We start from the raw sequence: 17348 nt of genomic DNA, 5'->3' as shown, positions 1-17348 counted from the left end.
CTAACCTCTTCTTACTTTTTTTACTCTTCATTCCAATTAGCCGAGCAATGGATAATAAGACATTGAAATGGCAATGGGCAGGTCACGTGGCTAGAATAAGGAACAAAAGGTGGACAAAAGAAGTGCTAGAATGCTACCCGAGAGAATGCAGGGAAGATGGTCGACCAAATTAGAAAAATGTGTGAGGTGAGATGAATAAGAACTGCCCCAAACAGAGCCGAGTGGAAGCATGTTGGAGAACCCTTCATCCAGCAGGTGAATGACTATAATATACATATATGCAATACATTCGCCGATTGTATTGTTATATTGAATGAGCTGAAGTACCTAATTTTAAATGTGTTTTAATGTTTGGTTTTTTGTTTCAGGTATTGAGCGTGGAAAATTGGGTGGAAACGTGAGTGGATATGTTCTTGGAACATCTATCAACATATTACCGAGGAAGCTAGCCTATGAATTAAGCATTATTAAGAGTGGTGTGCTGTGAAAATCTCCCCATTTTGGTCGCACAGCCTTACTTACTTGTGCGCGAGCAAAATTCAAGAGGACTCGGTATGACGTCACCTAGTAAATCTGTGCGACAAAAATAGGGAGATTTTCGTCGAATATTTTTGTCACGTATTCCATGTTATACGCATTTTAATCTGGTTTTTATTCAATCAAATAGTCAAAGTAGGAATGATTCATTGTTCAATATTTTGTCACTAATCGGGCGATCGTTTTTTAGTAGTATGTTGTCAAATATTTATTTATCAAAGAATAAATATTGACATAAAATATTTTCTCACGGCGGTCATTCAAAGATACTTTCTTTTGTCGATCCCGTACTTTGGAATATGCAAATATTCCATAGTTCATTCTGTTTGCATATTCCAAAATATTGTCCACGCGGAAATAGCTGGGTAGCAGAATATCCTCCTCGTACGGATCTCCACCTTGTCGTGGTTTGTGTATTCCAAGGATTCGGTTTGGCCAACACCTATGATCGGGGCTAATATATAATAGATAAATAAATATTTAGAAACATGTTTTTAAAAAAAATTGTAACATTGTGTGTTTCTGTTATTAATAAATAAATAAATAATTATCCTCCTCGTCGGATCTCCACCTTGTCGTGGTGAGGAGGCTTGCGTATTCCAATGATTCCTATAACTATTCTGTTCGAAGGATTAACCAATCCAGACAGATATAGGAGGAGGAATCAGACAAAGAGAGATCCAACCAGAAGGCGTAGGGCCGGGCCGCACCGTGCAACTTTGTCGGCCGAATAGTCGCGCGACACACAAGTTGACGGGTGTGATCGCTAGAGGTAGGAAAGTCACAGTGCTATCCATTGTTCGGCAAACCTTTAACAATGCATTTACAACCTTTGAACAATACACGGCCCCCTCAGGCTCCGGTGACTAGTGATCGCCCTCAACGAAGTTGTTCGCGAGTTGAGCCCGGCTCTTAGGGATGCCACTGGAGTATTTATGTATATATGTATATATCCCAAACATTTCTTTGAAAATATGACCCTCAATAAGATCACGATATTGAGATTCCGGCGTCTTTTAGATAAGAAAGTTTTTACGAACAATTTGCCAAAAATGTCACGAAGTAGCTTTCATAATTCATGAGTTTTACTGAAAGATATACTGAAAAAAAAAGTTTGGGTAGCAGAAACGAAGAAGGGAATCGACTGGTAGAATTAAGCCAAGAAAAAAGATCTTGCTGTGACTATTACATACATATGTACATGCTCCTAAAGAGGAAACTCTATATATGAAAATGAACATCTAAACAATGGTGGGATGATTTCAAGACTGAAATGGTAAATATTGAAAAGAAATATTTAACAACACCCAAAAATAAAAGGTCTAAGATTTCAGTATAAAAAACTAGATTTAAATTGGGAAGTATACACAGAAATACGCCAAAACATCAAAGAAGCTTAATAAAGGTTCCTGAAAATATAATGTTTTGCAATCGAAGAGCAAGCATGATTAATATAATGTGCGTAAAAATTTTAGAGAGACTGCAGTACAGAAAAGAAGTAGACGTAAAACGCTATTGATAAATGACGCCGGTCATATTTTGGTGGAATTAAAAGATAAAAATAGAATAGTAAAAGTGTTAATAAGTAACTACATAAGTCATAAGTAATATGTATAATTCAAGTTTCCAATCGAAATCGTGTGTAGTGGCAGATTTAATAAAATCAACGTAAGACTTGTGCATTTTAAACTTTAGTGTCCCGAGAACAGTTCGTGAAGTTAAGATAGCCTGTCCTGGTTTCAGAACATTAAAAACTGGACAGTTGTAGAAATTGTCTGAAATTGGGAGAAGGCTGGCGCCTGAATTGGGCGTGCCTGAAGAAGATATGGAATAAGGACGATATCGTTCTTGAAGGCGATGCTTTCTTCACTGGAGAGAAAATGTTTGATATATACGTTAAAGGTACGATTTATTCAAATAATCAAAATTGATGAACTACATATGTAAGTTGATTTTGTCAGTTTTCATGATGTAATAATTTTCTTTCTAGCTGGTTGAAAGCACCAGAAAGAAGACTGCCGAAGCACAGCATCCACTACAGATCTTTGACAGGCGAAGGGAACTTCAATTGTACGTTTGACCATCTCGTTGCCGAGGATAAGATCGCGATATCTCGCCAAGATTCCAGCGAGGATATTCTAGGTAGGATATACATTTTCTATCCCTATTTTTACATTGTACATACATACGTATGCGTGTTGCAGCGACTTCAAAATGATCTGCGGTGCGCATTTGCAGCGAAAATTTTTGCTTATGATTCGTTCGCTTCGAATATGTTTTTTTAATACACATTTACATTATATCATCATCATTAGAGGTAGGACGGTTCGGCAAACCTTTAACAATGCATTTACAACATTTGAACAATATACAGCCCCCTCAGGGTCCGGGCTTTAATCATCATCATCATTTACAGCCATCCACCATCCACTGCCGGATGAAGGTCCCTCCAACACGCTTCCACTTGTCTCTGTTTTGCGCAACTCTCATCCATTTCACCCCAAACATCATCCCGCGTTCTAACTTTTACCCTTTTGCATTCAATCCCATCAGATACCATTCTAGCACTTTGTTTTTCACATTTCGCCCATTTTTCTGGCCACGTGGGCCACCTATTGACATTCAATATCTTCACTCTATTCACTACCTTTGCCATACTTCTCACCCATCATATTCCGCTTCCTGTATTTCCTCGTTGTGACAAGCATTCCATACTTCTTCGAGTGCATTGGACTTTGCGTAGCGTATATGGATGTATAATTGTGTTTTTCCATTGTCGATATTACCTATAGAATCCTTGTATCCGATAGGATAGGAGCGATAACATTGGATCTGAATGGCTTCCAAGCCATGCTCCCTCGATATGCTCACAGCTGACGTCTCAGCACACATGATGAACATATTCAAGCAAAGGCAAGTCAAATTTATTTTTAAAATTCAAATTTTCCTAATTTTTCAAAAAATAACAACAACGAGATCGAGCTGACTGATAAAGTGGACGCTAAAATTCATCTCATGACCAAAGAAGGGGCAGAAAAATTCTCAGCCAACATAGAGGGAACCAAGGTAAACTAGCCATTACTTTGAAAAGGGGACATCGTCATAATAATGTTCTTAATTGTATTGAATCTACAATATTAATATTAACCTGTATTGAATCTACAATATTAATATTAACCTGTATTGAATCTACAATATCTCTAGTACTATATATAAAAAAACTCATTTAACCTGTCTACCATAATTACTTTATCACTATAAACAATTCCATCTATGTCTAATTCTTTCATTCCTGGCTCAATTTTACTTGAAATCAATGATTTTATTGTTTTCCACATTCTTGTCGGATCATTCTTTAATTTATCAATATTTCTATCGTACCATTCGATTTATGCCTTTCTTACGATGGCTACAGCGGCATTCCTGGTCTTCTTATATTCACACCAAGCCTTATTTCCAAGAATTTCATCATTTTCTTTACAGGATTTAAACTTTAGGAATTTATTACTTTTTTGTGATAACATTTCTTTGACTTCTTTTGTGATCCAAGGTTTTTATGATTTAGGACAGATAAATTTCTACGATTATAAGGACATATTTCTTACATTCATTAAACAATTGTACATTTCATTCCATAAAACATTTACATCATCACTATCATTATTCCACTTACATTCTTTCAGCATTTCATTCATCATATTAAAATCTAAGTATTTCTTTTCAACTAAACATATTGCTTCCACAGGTTCCTTGCCATCTATTGGTTCCAATAAAATAACAACATTAGAGTGATCTGCTATTTTTGGTACATCGTTTACAATACATTTCAAGTCAATCATATTTGTTGTAACTAAGTCTATAGGGGATTTAGAATTATCATTCACTCTAGTCATTTATTTCACAATTTGTTTAAAACCCATTTCATTCACCCAGTTATATAATTTATTAACATAAAATTCATTCAAATTTTCCCAATTAAAATTCCCATCCCCAAACATTAAAATATTTTTACCTATATCCATACTACTTTCACTAAAATCATACAACAATTTTGATAATCTTGCAGAACTTCCAATTGGAGTTCGATAATTTAAAAATAGAAACATACTTACTCGATTTATTGTCACGTTCACGTACGTTGCGTTGTACGTACGCTGAGTTGTCGGTGTGCCGAAGTTTTGTCATCATACGAAAATTCGAAATCGAGATTTTGACTGATTCGAACTCAGAATCGATCACTGATTATGTTTTAATAATCTAGAAATCATATAAGTTATGTATGTTAATATGTATATATAAAATTTAGTGAACACCCGTCAACCGGAAGTGGCAGTTTACTATAGTTTTTATTATATATCAAAGTGAATGTTTTCTGATTGTATCACAGTTTCAGTCAATCAACACCACCTGCTTCCCGTTTTTATTCGGGCTATGGCTTTGGCCCGCAACGATCCAAGACATAATCAATCTCCCTGGCTTAGAGCATTATTATACTGATTGGATATTTCAATTACTGTGAACAAGTGGGATATTTCCATTAATAACACTGTTCGAGAAATGACGACTTTTTTTTTGATTGAGAGACGAGATATGACTTTTCTTATAGATCTATGCCCAGTGAACACGAATCTGGTAATAAAGAATGATGATTGCCTCGAGATTCGGAGATATATGGGTTTTTTAAATCGCGCGATTTTTCTATATCTTGGTGTTGTTCGGTCGATATCTCAAAATCTGTCTATTTTCTGTTCAAAATGAATATTGGAATCTATAGTCAGGTATTTTATATTTTATTTGTAGTACTTTTCAGCTTTCAAATCTCTCTAAGTAGTCGTTCAGTTTAAATGAAAAGTCAAAAGTACGTAATTTCACTTGGGATTTTTTCACACTGTTAATACTATTTTATATCGAGTATTTTCTATTAAAACATATTTATTGAGATAGTTTTCTGGCCACACTATTTTTTGTATTCGTTTAAAGGGGTTAATTGGAAGTGTGCTGAATTTTAAATCGGTAAAATTGCGAAATAAAAACTCATACTAGTATTTACACGAATCTGAATTGAATTAATCGGTATATGTAATATATATCTATATCTCTATATATATATATATATATATATATATATATATATATATATATATATATATATATATATATATATATATATATATATATATATATATATCTCGTCTCTGTACCATTTTTCGTGTCGAACAGTGTAATTGGGCAGGATGAAAGTAATTCAGTAATTTCATTATTTGCTAGGTAACTGATTTTCAAAATTGGGTTTTCACTTTGGAAGTGTGGATTGCAAATTCGGCATTTTTTGGACATGAATTTTGATTTAATTTCCCAAAAGGTATTTAATTTTGTCCTCAATAATAATATATGAACGAGCAAAATCTATAATATTTTGATATGAGCCGTATTAATTGCACACTTGGTAATTGTTAAATTTAAGCTTATACATAATCGCTTTAATGTCAACTGCAGTAGTGGATAAGAAAGCCGGTGTCAGTTGCCATCGGATTAAGCCGAGGCCCATCCCTGAACCCCGTGTGAGCGGTATAAGTGGTTTCAAGGATTAGCGACAGGCTAAGTGCAAGTAAGCTAAACATTGATTGCACTTCTCAGAACTGACCCATGTCCTGAGAATACATATCCGAATACGTGACTATACAATAGGTAAACAGATTAGACGTCCTGAGAGACCTACCCCTACGTAGGTGAACTCATGTCATTCTGGACTGAGCACTGCCAGTGCGTGTATCTCCTTAATCATCAATAATTTCTGTGAAACGACTAAGGCCTTTGACTTGGATCCTCCACCCACCCCTAAGCAACAATATTTTAATTTGTTCATATTTGTTGTCACCGAGCGCCTTTTGCTGGGATGGATTTGTAGGCTTTGATTTATTATACATCAATGAGGCGCGCGGTTTTGTCGGGGCGCTTTTATCTCTTGAGATAAAGTTAAGGTACACATATTTGTACTTAGATTACTTTCAGTTCTCAGCTTTGTTTTAATTCACAATTTTTCAAAACCAAAATACGTACACATATTTAAATCAATTAAAAATGCGTTTTGCGGCCGGGGGTCAACTTTGTATACCTGTTTTACGTGATCTTATTTTGTGTGTTTATTTTCTTGGATGTGTTTTAATATATTTGATTAAAATCCAAAATCAATAAAATAATTGTCACATATAATTTATACATACATATTTAGATTTCTATTCAGTACACGTCAAACATTTAATTTAACTTGATTCCACTTTATTTTATTTTATTTATTCTCGTTTTGATTTACACACACACACACACTTATGGTTGACGCCTGGAGGTATAGCTCCATACAACCGCACGGATCCCCAGGTTGCGGATAGGGGAACGACTCTATGAGTCAACTGCCATGGCGACATGGTGGTTCTGGACAAGGAGCGCCGAGACGAAAAACATAGATGCCAGTTAAATCTGTGGCAAGATTTAACTTATGTATAACATATAAAACCTCTATTACATACATACACTAGGCCAGTCTCGGGACAGTGGCGATAAAGTGCCGCCACTTAAAAAACACTAAAAGCACAGCCCGGGCTTGCAGGATCCGTAACTTACAAGATGTCCTGCGATCAGACTTTCACCTCTGAATAATCTTGTATTATTTATAACCTTCTTAGATGAGTCGCCTTCGGGAGACGTTGCTCTCTGCAAATAAACTCACAAAATGGTCTGCCATTGAACAACGGCTTGAATCTTATTTGTATCGAATAAATATAAAACTATATATAGTACACATGATGTTATACAATACAAGGTGCGGCAATTCATAATTTTATTAAAAAATTCATTTAGGTTTCTGCGATTACAACAAGGACAGAAACGAAATGAAATCTCAATATCAAAACCATACACATACATACATACACATAACAAACGATAACAGTAGTCTAGGAAACAATGATCGTAATATCTGATCTATCTGTATCTTGCAGGGATGAAATTATGAATTTAAAACTCTCCCTGAAACGTTAAATCCAAGATCACGTGTTTCCCGACATTTCCACTTGATATAACAAAAAAAACATAAAAACAAGAAATATTCTCCTGAGGGTATAGGCACACGTCTCGTCCCCTTCCTTTTAGACAATAGACGTCTCAAACGTGTCAGCACTCATCGCTTCTTAATTTGGGTACACCTATGACGTGATTCTAAAAGCGGCCACGTCTAAAAAATATGTGTGGTTATAAAATGTGAAATGAGAATCATCTGTAATGAAAGTTATATATTTTGAGAAAAAAAGTTGTATTTTTATCAGACTTCAAAGGTTTTAGAGTCACAGCATATGTGCTAGGACCATATGAAACTATTATTTATTTAAGTTTGAATTACATTAATTTTTAGAATCTATTATTATTCTACATATATGATATATATTTATATATTATAATAAATGGATCAATTTGCAACTCTTCAACGCCAGTTAATCCAATAAGCGGTAATTCTAAATATTTTTAAATCTAATATTCAGGTTGTATAAAAATATATGTGTACAATTGATGTCTGTATATGTATAATAATATTAAGCATCTTTAAATTAAGTGAATGTAAATTAGTTATTGAGTCGTCTAGTTCCAAAACCCGGTATCTTCATATTTGGTCAAAACGGAGATAAAAATGTATTCCGATTCTAGGAATATTTTCACACATTACTGTATACTTGAATTCTTTCTAAAACCAAGTTAAATGACTAAAAAAATATATTTAAAATCTTGTTTTGTTCCAAAGAACGGCAAAAATTCTCTCTTTTTATTCGAATTAACGGCAAAACTGCCAACAGCCAATCAGAACACTGCATATGGCAAGATGGCGGCCATTTCGACCGGTTACCTGGGTGCAACTGTCATTCCGTATTTCCTTCATAATTGCTGTTGAAAGTATTGAAAAAACCAAAAATGGAGATACAAGAAAGAAAACAATCCGAAAGAAATCGTGAGCAAAGGAACGGAATCGCCGTGAAAGGACAACTCGGGAACAAACACCGGCAAAATAGTTTTCAAGTCTTAATATTTCATTTAATCTCAAAAATTTTCCAAAAAACTGAATTGCAAAATAACTTTAAATCGTATATCTTCCATTAAAATAAAACTTTGTAAATGAAATCCACTAAATAAAGTTGTGGCAGAATAACTGCGTTTACCAACAAATGACTGAAATGCTTTTACCGGGTTTTGGAACAAGACGACTCTATTATATAATTTAAGTAATCAATTACATTTAGGCTATATATTTTCCTTTACTCTAAATATTACATACATATATAAAAATGTGAAATTCTGTAATTTTTTTTCTCTTAAGTTGGGGGAACAAACGCTAATATGTTTAAGTTAATTGATCAATTATTTTATTTAATTTTATTTATTGAAAAATCAACAGATGACAGGATGTAGATATGTATAAAAAACAAATAGTAAATATATAATATATGTAACATCCGTGTCCAATAACAGATTTTTACAAAGATTATAAAACAAATGAAAAAGAAAAGAATAAAGGCTATGACAAAATAGAACATTGCATAATTAAACTATAGAATTAAAATATTGGAAAAAGGTTATAAAATAGAATATAAGAAGAAATTGAAAATTACAAATATAAAACAAATGAAAAAGGTAAATACAAAATAAACAAATGAAAAGGAAAATAATGAAATGAATGAATTATATCGATGTTTATCTGAATACTCATATTTAATCAGAATACATGTTTAGTACAATTTAATTCAATAATATCTAGATGTTTAAATTATATGTAATAGCTTAATATATTCAAACATTCAATTATTAAATACTCAATTATATCGATGTTTATCTGAATGTAATATTTGTCGTGTATATGTTGTGGCGTTTGTTCCCCCCGTAAGCATTACATATGTTATGTTAACCGAGGGCTGTGTATTCGCAAGATCTGAGATGTTCAATTACGCTGTTATAGTATTCATGGCTTCACTGCGTCAACATTTTAATGCGACCCATTGACGAAAGGTAGATGCAAAGACTAAATAAGACAATCGAGACACTTGACATATTACTGTGTACCAAAATTTGTCTCCAACAATCTTGCGAGAATGGAAGTTGAAATTGAACTTTCGTGTGATTTCTCTCTACGGCAAACTTCGTAGACAGATCTATCGGCAAACTTGTCTGCCGTCCAATCTTCTCGTCAGTGGGCTTTGCCGGATGAATGTCTAGAGATTTTATCGAAATCTCTAGCTGATTTTCCACCTTTGCACGTAATGCAGCGTACACACCGGTCGATACCGTTGTCGAGACTATTTTACAATATTTAACAACTAGTGTTGGGCCCGTTGATTTCAACGGGTGGTTTCGAAAAGAAATTGAAACTCGACTAAAAATAAAGTTAAAGATATTGAATCGACTGGTTTCGGAAAGAAATTGATGCACGAATTAGAAATTACGAATGACAAATTACGAAGTGAATACGAATTACGTTTTGTGCACCGCCGACGCCCCGACGCCTTTGCCCCCAGCGCCCCCGATGCCTTCGGTACCCCGGTGCCTTCGCCCCCCATCACCCCTATTTTTGTGCTACGGGCGCCGGAGGCGTCCGTAGCACAAAAATGAAATGAATAAAATGAAAAAAAGAAATGAAAAATATGAAATAAATGAAAAAAATGAAAAATATGAAGAAAATGAGAAATATAAGAAAATAAAAATGAAAAAAATGAAAAAATTGAAAAAAATGAAAAAACTGAAAAAAATAAAAAACGGAAAAAATGAAAAAACTGAAAAAAATGAAAAAACTGAAAAAAATGATAAAACTGAAAAAAAAGAAAAATGAAAAAAATGACAAAAAAAATTAGTTCCCCATACTGGTTGACGGTTGATCGTCCGTCACATATATACAAATATACAAATGTACAAATATACAAATATACAAATATACAAATATACAAATGTACAAATATACAAATATACAAATATACAAATATACAAATGTACAAATATACAAATATACAAATATACAAATATACAAATGTACAAATATACAAATATACAAATATACAAATATACAAATATACAAATATATTTATCGACAGAGGGTGCCACGTATTGTTCAAATGTTGTAAATGCATTGTTAAAGGTTTACCGAACCTCTTTTACAAAGGATTTACAACTTTCAATTTTTCTTTTAATGCGCTTGCTCGAATGTCGAGCGGATATACAAAATGAGCATGTAATTAGATTTGTCGAACGCGACTGTACAAATCGGATGAATCCAATCCCATGAGATAATCCCAAAACGTTAGCGGGGTTTACTTATTGGGTTGTTTCGGCATGCAATGTCCATTCCGTACATTTCGTGGGTAATGGCAAGGGTACAGAGGTACTATACGTTCATCGTTTTCGATTTCTTGCGTCTTGCAATTCCACCTTTGAAGGAGGAGGGGTTCGGAGAGTTTCCATATATAAAATATTCTTCAATCTCCGATAATCGCGAGTGATTGTCATCTCAGGACAAATTGAGCATGTACTTGTAAATTCTTGTCGAACGCGGTTGTACAAATCCGTTTGAATGCGACACCAATGCCCAGTGAGAGCCCGCTGTGCCGGTGTCGGATGGAGACGGGTTTTACGGGGATTATTTTGTTTTTTGTTTTTGTGATTGTTTTGGATTGCAATGTCCAATGACATATCAACGTTCTGTTTGGTGCATATCAACGTTCTGTTTGGTGGTGGTAGGGTATTGAGATACTATACGTTCAACGTTTTCGATTTCTTGCGTCTTGCAATTCCACCTTTGAAGGAGGAGGGGTTCGGCGAGTTTCCATATATAAAATATTCTTCAATCTCCGACAATAGCGAGTGATTGTCATCTCAGGACAAATTGAGCATGTACTTGTAAATTCTTGTCGAACGCGGTTGTACAAATCCGTTTGAATGCGACACCAATGCCCAGTGAGAGCCCGCTGTGCCGGTGTCGGATGGAGACGGGTTTTACGGGGATTATTTTGTTTTTTGTTTTTGTGATTGTTTTGGATTGCAATGTCCAATGACATATCAACGTTCTGTTTGGTGCATATCAACGTTCTGTTTGGTGGTGGTAGGGTACTGAGATACTATACGTTCATCGTTTTTGAATTATTTCGTCTTGCAATTCCGCCTATGAAGAGGGGCATTCGGCGAGTTTCCAATGCGAGCATATAAACATATGTATATCAAGTAATCTTTGAACTCCGACAATCGTGAGTGGTTCTCATCTCGATGATAGTGCAATGAAATGTTTCACTGAACTTTGGGTGACGCGAAATCTCAATGAATCATCAACCTGTGTAACCCGGTTATGTCATTAGAAATGAGAATGTTTCGTGCACGTTTTGAAAACTAGCCGATGAACCTAGTTTTTGTATTTCAGTAGTTGAATATTTATTTTGTTGTATCGGTGTTAAAAAACATTTATTCCCTTGTATTAATATCTATGTATTTTTAATCTATTTAAAAAAATATTATAATATGTGTTAGTTGCAAATGACTATGGCATATTATTTCCCAAATAGAACCCCTTATCCGTATTTCATAAATAGAATATTCAACATATTTTTAACCCCAACCCGGTTGACTTACATACATACATAGATGGCTTGTGCTTACACGAATATTTAATATCAACTTTTAATTGTCTTATAGTCTAATAGACTTCGATAGTCTTGAAGTACCTTAAAATTATGATAGTGTGGATAAATTCAAATATAAATATATGTTGTATACGTATATATGTACATATACATATACGATATTTTGCCGCGATATTCTTATGATCAGTTAAAAAGTGGATCGACAGGGTTTATGACATATGAAAAAAAAAAAATTATAATATCATGTTTTCATTATTACATACATACATACATATGTACAGTGGCGGACTGGGACTGAAATTAGTGCATGCCATGAGTCGAAGGGGGCCCACCCAGGGTTAAAAAAATTTGTCCCCTCCCCCATATAACAAAATTTTCTTCTTTCCATCGCGCTAAAAATCAAGGGTAAAAAAAAATAAAATTTTCAAAAATGGGAATAAACAAATTTAAGTACAAGAAAAATGGCAAAAGCAAAAAAGATCCATAAAATACATTGTATATTTCTTTTTAACCCTTGTCCTAGGTAAATAGAATGCATCATAAAAGAATGCGGCATAAAAGCGGCTTTTACTTTCGGTAGAAAACAATATTTTTTATATCGGAATAAAAATGGAAAATATTCTTTGCATACACCTTATTGAGTTATAAAATATGAAAAAAATAAGCTTATTTTTGATAGAATAATTATAAAAAAATATTATGTAAAAAGTGAAAAAAGCGCCACAGGCGAAAATTTTTTTCTAAAAATCTTCACATGGTCAGCAAAAATCGACCATCAAACCGAGTCACTAAAACACTATCAATTAACTTAATTTCTACCGACTGTCTTTTCACTTTATCTATGTACATACATACATACATATGTACGTAATAACAATAGATAAAGTTTTGTGATCATGCGAAAATCGGGATTTTGGGGAGGGGGCCCCTATCCTATATTTCTATATACATGGATTTGTCTAGATTACGAATAGATTTTATATTCGGAAACTGTTTAAAATTGTGTATTTAAATCGTCGAAGTATAATCAAATGTTATTTTGAAAGTATGAAGTAAATTTAAATCGCTGGTTGATGACGAATCGTCCTATCAAAATTGTTTTAAGCAATTCAGTTTATTCACGGAATAATTCACGGAAATTTGTTTATTCCCATTTTTATTTCAGTAGGTAGTTGTTACATAGGTATTGGTATATACATAATATTGAGGTTAGAAATGGGCCCAGCAAAAGGGCCCACGCAAATGTTGAAACTTACATTTCGAGCCTAATAAAAAAAGTTAACCGATCCTTGGGCTGCTAAAGCAGATATTAGTTGTTTGTGTATATCGTAAGAAATTTGCTTTGTTGAAATACCCAAACTTTAGGTCCCAAAGTGCAATATCCTATAAATTTTTACACACGTGAAATAGTTTTACTGAGGGCCCATATTTTCTAACAGATAGTGGGGCCCACATGCCATCGGGCATGTTCGCTTGTATGGCCAGTCCGCCACTGCATATGTATGTATATTAGCGGTACCAAACATATTAAAAATGTCAATGATTTCCATATTGACACCAAATTAGTGTTTTTCATGATGATCATTTAAGCATTACCTTTACATAGAGGCACCGCATCATAAGATGGTCAAATACATATGTACATATAATGTGAAAACTAAATTTTAAGGAAAATTATTTGAAAATATGTTTTAAATAAAGATTTTCATATAATAAGTACGGAAAGTTTATTGGATATTTCATTGGCTCAAAAAAAAAAATACAAATTTATTCAAAATTTAAAAATAATGATTATCTGAAAACACTGAAGCAGTATACATACATACTTCACATTATCATAATTTATTTACGATGCTATTTGTCGTTTTTATGAAATTCCGCAAACTTTTTATTTTTCTTCCTCTTCCATCTTAACTTGTGGGTTAAGTGCCCATTGACGCTTCACCTAAAGTCTAGATCCTTTCTTTTACTAACCTCGTTTTCTTTTACTAACCTCTTTTACTCACATTTAATTGATTAAGTTTTGTCAAGCTGCAACATATTTGGCGTCTCCTGCTTGTTAAATGTCATGTCGTTCAGTTTTACGAGAGGACAAGCTTTTTTCTTCAGTGTAAATGTCCCATGGACCGACATTTGTTCGTTTGCCTATATTGTCTAGAATTGTATCCACCTTTGGATCGTGTCTAAGTTCTCTTGCAATAATTAAAATACATGTCCAATGCGAAACATCAATTCACGTTAAATGAACTCTCAGTTTCGATACTTATTTCGTCGGTTTGGTAACAGGAACATCATAGTAATCATTCCAGAAAAAAAACAATATTTCCCATGTTTCGACTCTAAATTTCTAATGCAATATTTATTAAATGCAAATTAATTATCTATATACATAAATAAAAATTAATGTCCGTCTGTCTGTCTCGTATAGGCTCCTAAACCACTCAACCGATTACGATGGAACTTTCAGGATTTGTGGTATGCATATCCGGAAAGCTTACTGTGAAAAAAAATCGTCCAAAAACGGGAACGGAAACGGGAAAAATGGGAATGAGTGGCATTGCAACGCAATAATTTCAAATGTTTTCGCGTCACGACCTGCGTTGTTAGGGTAAAATAGGAACGGGAACGAGAGCGAGAACGGAAACGGAAACGGAAACGGAAACGGAAACGGAAACGGGAACGGGAGTTGCATGCGTTATCATGACATTGTAACGCAAACCGGGTTCAGTTAATTTTAAATAAAAATAATATCCTAGAATTTTCAGTTTAAAAGCATTTGTTTTCATTAAATACATATACTGTAATAAACAGTTGATGACAAATTATATTCATGTATAAAATGTACAAATAGTTCATTTGACGAAAATTGGTGAAACCAGGCCCACCGGTACAATACATACATATGTATGTATATCATTAGTTCCCAATCTTAACATATTGATTACAGAACTATGTACATGACAAATATAAAAACATGTTTCAATCGCCGAAATACACCAAAGAAAATATTTCATTAAAAAGCTGTCGCCAAATTCGCCAATTTAAATATATTAACGTAGTCCCAGGATTCTAGCAGAATTAAGTGAAGAGCACAGGCTCCTCGGTCGTCGCCTTTTCCACTATGTTGCACAGTTTGGATATCATCACATGTGATCTTAGGCGAAGAAGAGACCTCTACAATTTCCACAATCGACGAGGGTGCACCTCGAGAACTGAATTCTATCACCTCTCCCGCCACTTCGCTGATCTTCAGATGCCTGAAGATGGGAAGAATCTACCTCAAACAATGTAACGTCGTCTTCCAGGTCAGTCAGGAGTTTAGTTTAACTATATCTGTAACATCTCTAGGTGCGTTCACCGTCATATTCACACACGATAACAAATAAAATATTTTAGCTCTAATTTCGATATTATTTAAATATAAAATATTTATAATTTTGATTTATAATCGCCGGTCATCTGGTTCTGAAGCAAATCGAAACCAGAGCGCTCTATTTACTAACCTGTTCTTACTTTTTTTTACTCTTCATTCCAATTAGCCGAGCAATGGATAATAAGACATTGAAATGGCAATGGGCAGGTCACGTGGCTAGAATAAGGAACAAAAGGTGGACAAAAGAAGTGCTAGAATGGTACCCGAGAGAATGCAGGGAAGATGGTCGACCAAATTAGAAAAATGTGTGAGGTGAGATGAATAAGAACTGCCCCAAACAGAGCCGAGTGGAAGCATGTTGGAGAACCCTTCATCCAGCAGGTGAATGACTATAATATACATATGTATATGCAATACATTCGCCGATTGTATTGTTATATTGAATGAGCTGAAGTACCTAATTTTAAATGTGTTTTAATGTTTGGTTTTTTGTTTCAGGTATTGAGCGTGGAAAATTGGGTGGAAACGTGAGTGGATATGTTCTTGGAACATCTATCAACATATTACCGAGGAAGCTAGCCTATGAATTAAGCATTATTAAGAGTTGTGTGCTGTGAAAATCTCCCCATTTTTGTCGCACAGCCTTACTTACTTGTGCGCGAGCAAAATTCAAGAGGACTCGGTATGACGTCACCTAGTAAATCTGTGCGATAAAAATAGGGAGATTTTCGTCGAATATTTTTGTCACGTATTCCATGTTATACGCATTTTAATCTGGTTTTTATTCAATCAAATAGTAAAAGAAGGAATGATTCATTGTTCAATATTTTGTCACTAATCGGGCGATCGTTTTTTAGTAGTATGTTGTCAAATATTTATTTATCAAAGAATAAATATTGACATAAAATATTTTCTCACGGCGGTCATTCAAAGATACTTTCTTTTGTCGATCCCGTACTTTGGAATATGCAAATATTCCATAGTTCATTCTGTTTGCATATTCCAAAATATTGTCCACGCGGAAATAGCTGGGTAGCAGAATATCCTCCTCGTACGGATCTCCACCTTGTCGTGGTTTGTGTATTCCAAGGATTCGGTTTGGCCAACACCTATGATCGGGGCTAATTTATAATAGATAAATAAATATTTAGAAACATGTTTTTAAAAAAAATTGTAACATTGTGTGTTTCTGTTATTAATAAATAAATAAATAATTATCCTCCTCGTCGGATCTCCACCTTGTCGTGGTGAGGAGGCTTGCGTATTCCAATGATTCCTATAACTATTCTGTTCGAAGGATTAACCAATCCAGACAGATATAGGAGGAGGAATCAGACAAAGAGAGATCCAACCAGAAGGCGTAGGGCCGGGCCGCACCGTGCAACTTTGTCGGCCGAATAGTCGCGCGACACACAAGTTGACGGGTGTGATCGCTAGAGGTAGGAAAGTCACAGTGCTATCCATTGTTCGGCAAACCTTTAACAATGCATTTACAACCTTTGAACAATACACGGCCCCCTCAGGCTCCGGTGACTAGTGATCGCCCTCAACGAAGTTGTTCGCGAGTTGAGCCCGGCTCTTAGGGATGCCACTGGAGTATTTATGTATATATGTATATATCCCAAACATTTCTTTGAAAATATGACCCTCAATAAGATCACGATATTGAGATTCCGGCGTCTTTTAGATAAGAAAGTTTTTACGAACAATTTGCCAAAAATGTCACGAAGTAGCTTTCATAATTCATGAGTTTTACTGAAAGATATACTGAAAAAAAA

The 17348-nt window shown here is 34.4% G+C and overlaps 1 long non-coding RNA gene across 1 annotated transcript; it reads left to right on the top strand.

The window, feature by feature from the left end:
* Window positions 1-1795: 1795 nt before the first annotated feature.
* LOC143922730 (uncharacterized) lies at window positions 1796-16767 on the top strand. The gene is made up of 5 exons (XR_013261637.1): window positions 1796-2439; window positions 2528-2679; window positions 15257-15502; window positions 15737-15951; window positions 16069-16767. It is a non-coding gene; the product is annotated as an uncharacterized LOC143922730 (long non-coding RNA).
* The last annotated feature ends 581 nt before the right edge of the window (window positions 16768-17348 follow it).

Source organism: Arctopsyche grandis, chromosome 2 (genome assembly GCF_051622035.1).
Source record: "Arctopsyche grandis isolate Sample6627 chromosome 2, ASM5162203v2, whole genome shotgun sequence".
Lineage (NCBI taxonomy): Eukaryota > Metazoa > Arthropoda > Insecta > Trichoptera > Hydropsychidae > Arctopsyche > Arctopsyche grandis.
The sequence above is the reverse complement of the archived record's forward strand: the minus strand, read 5'-3'. Positions and strand labels throughout refer to the sequence as shown.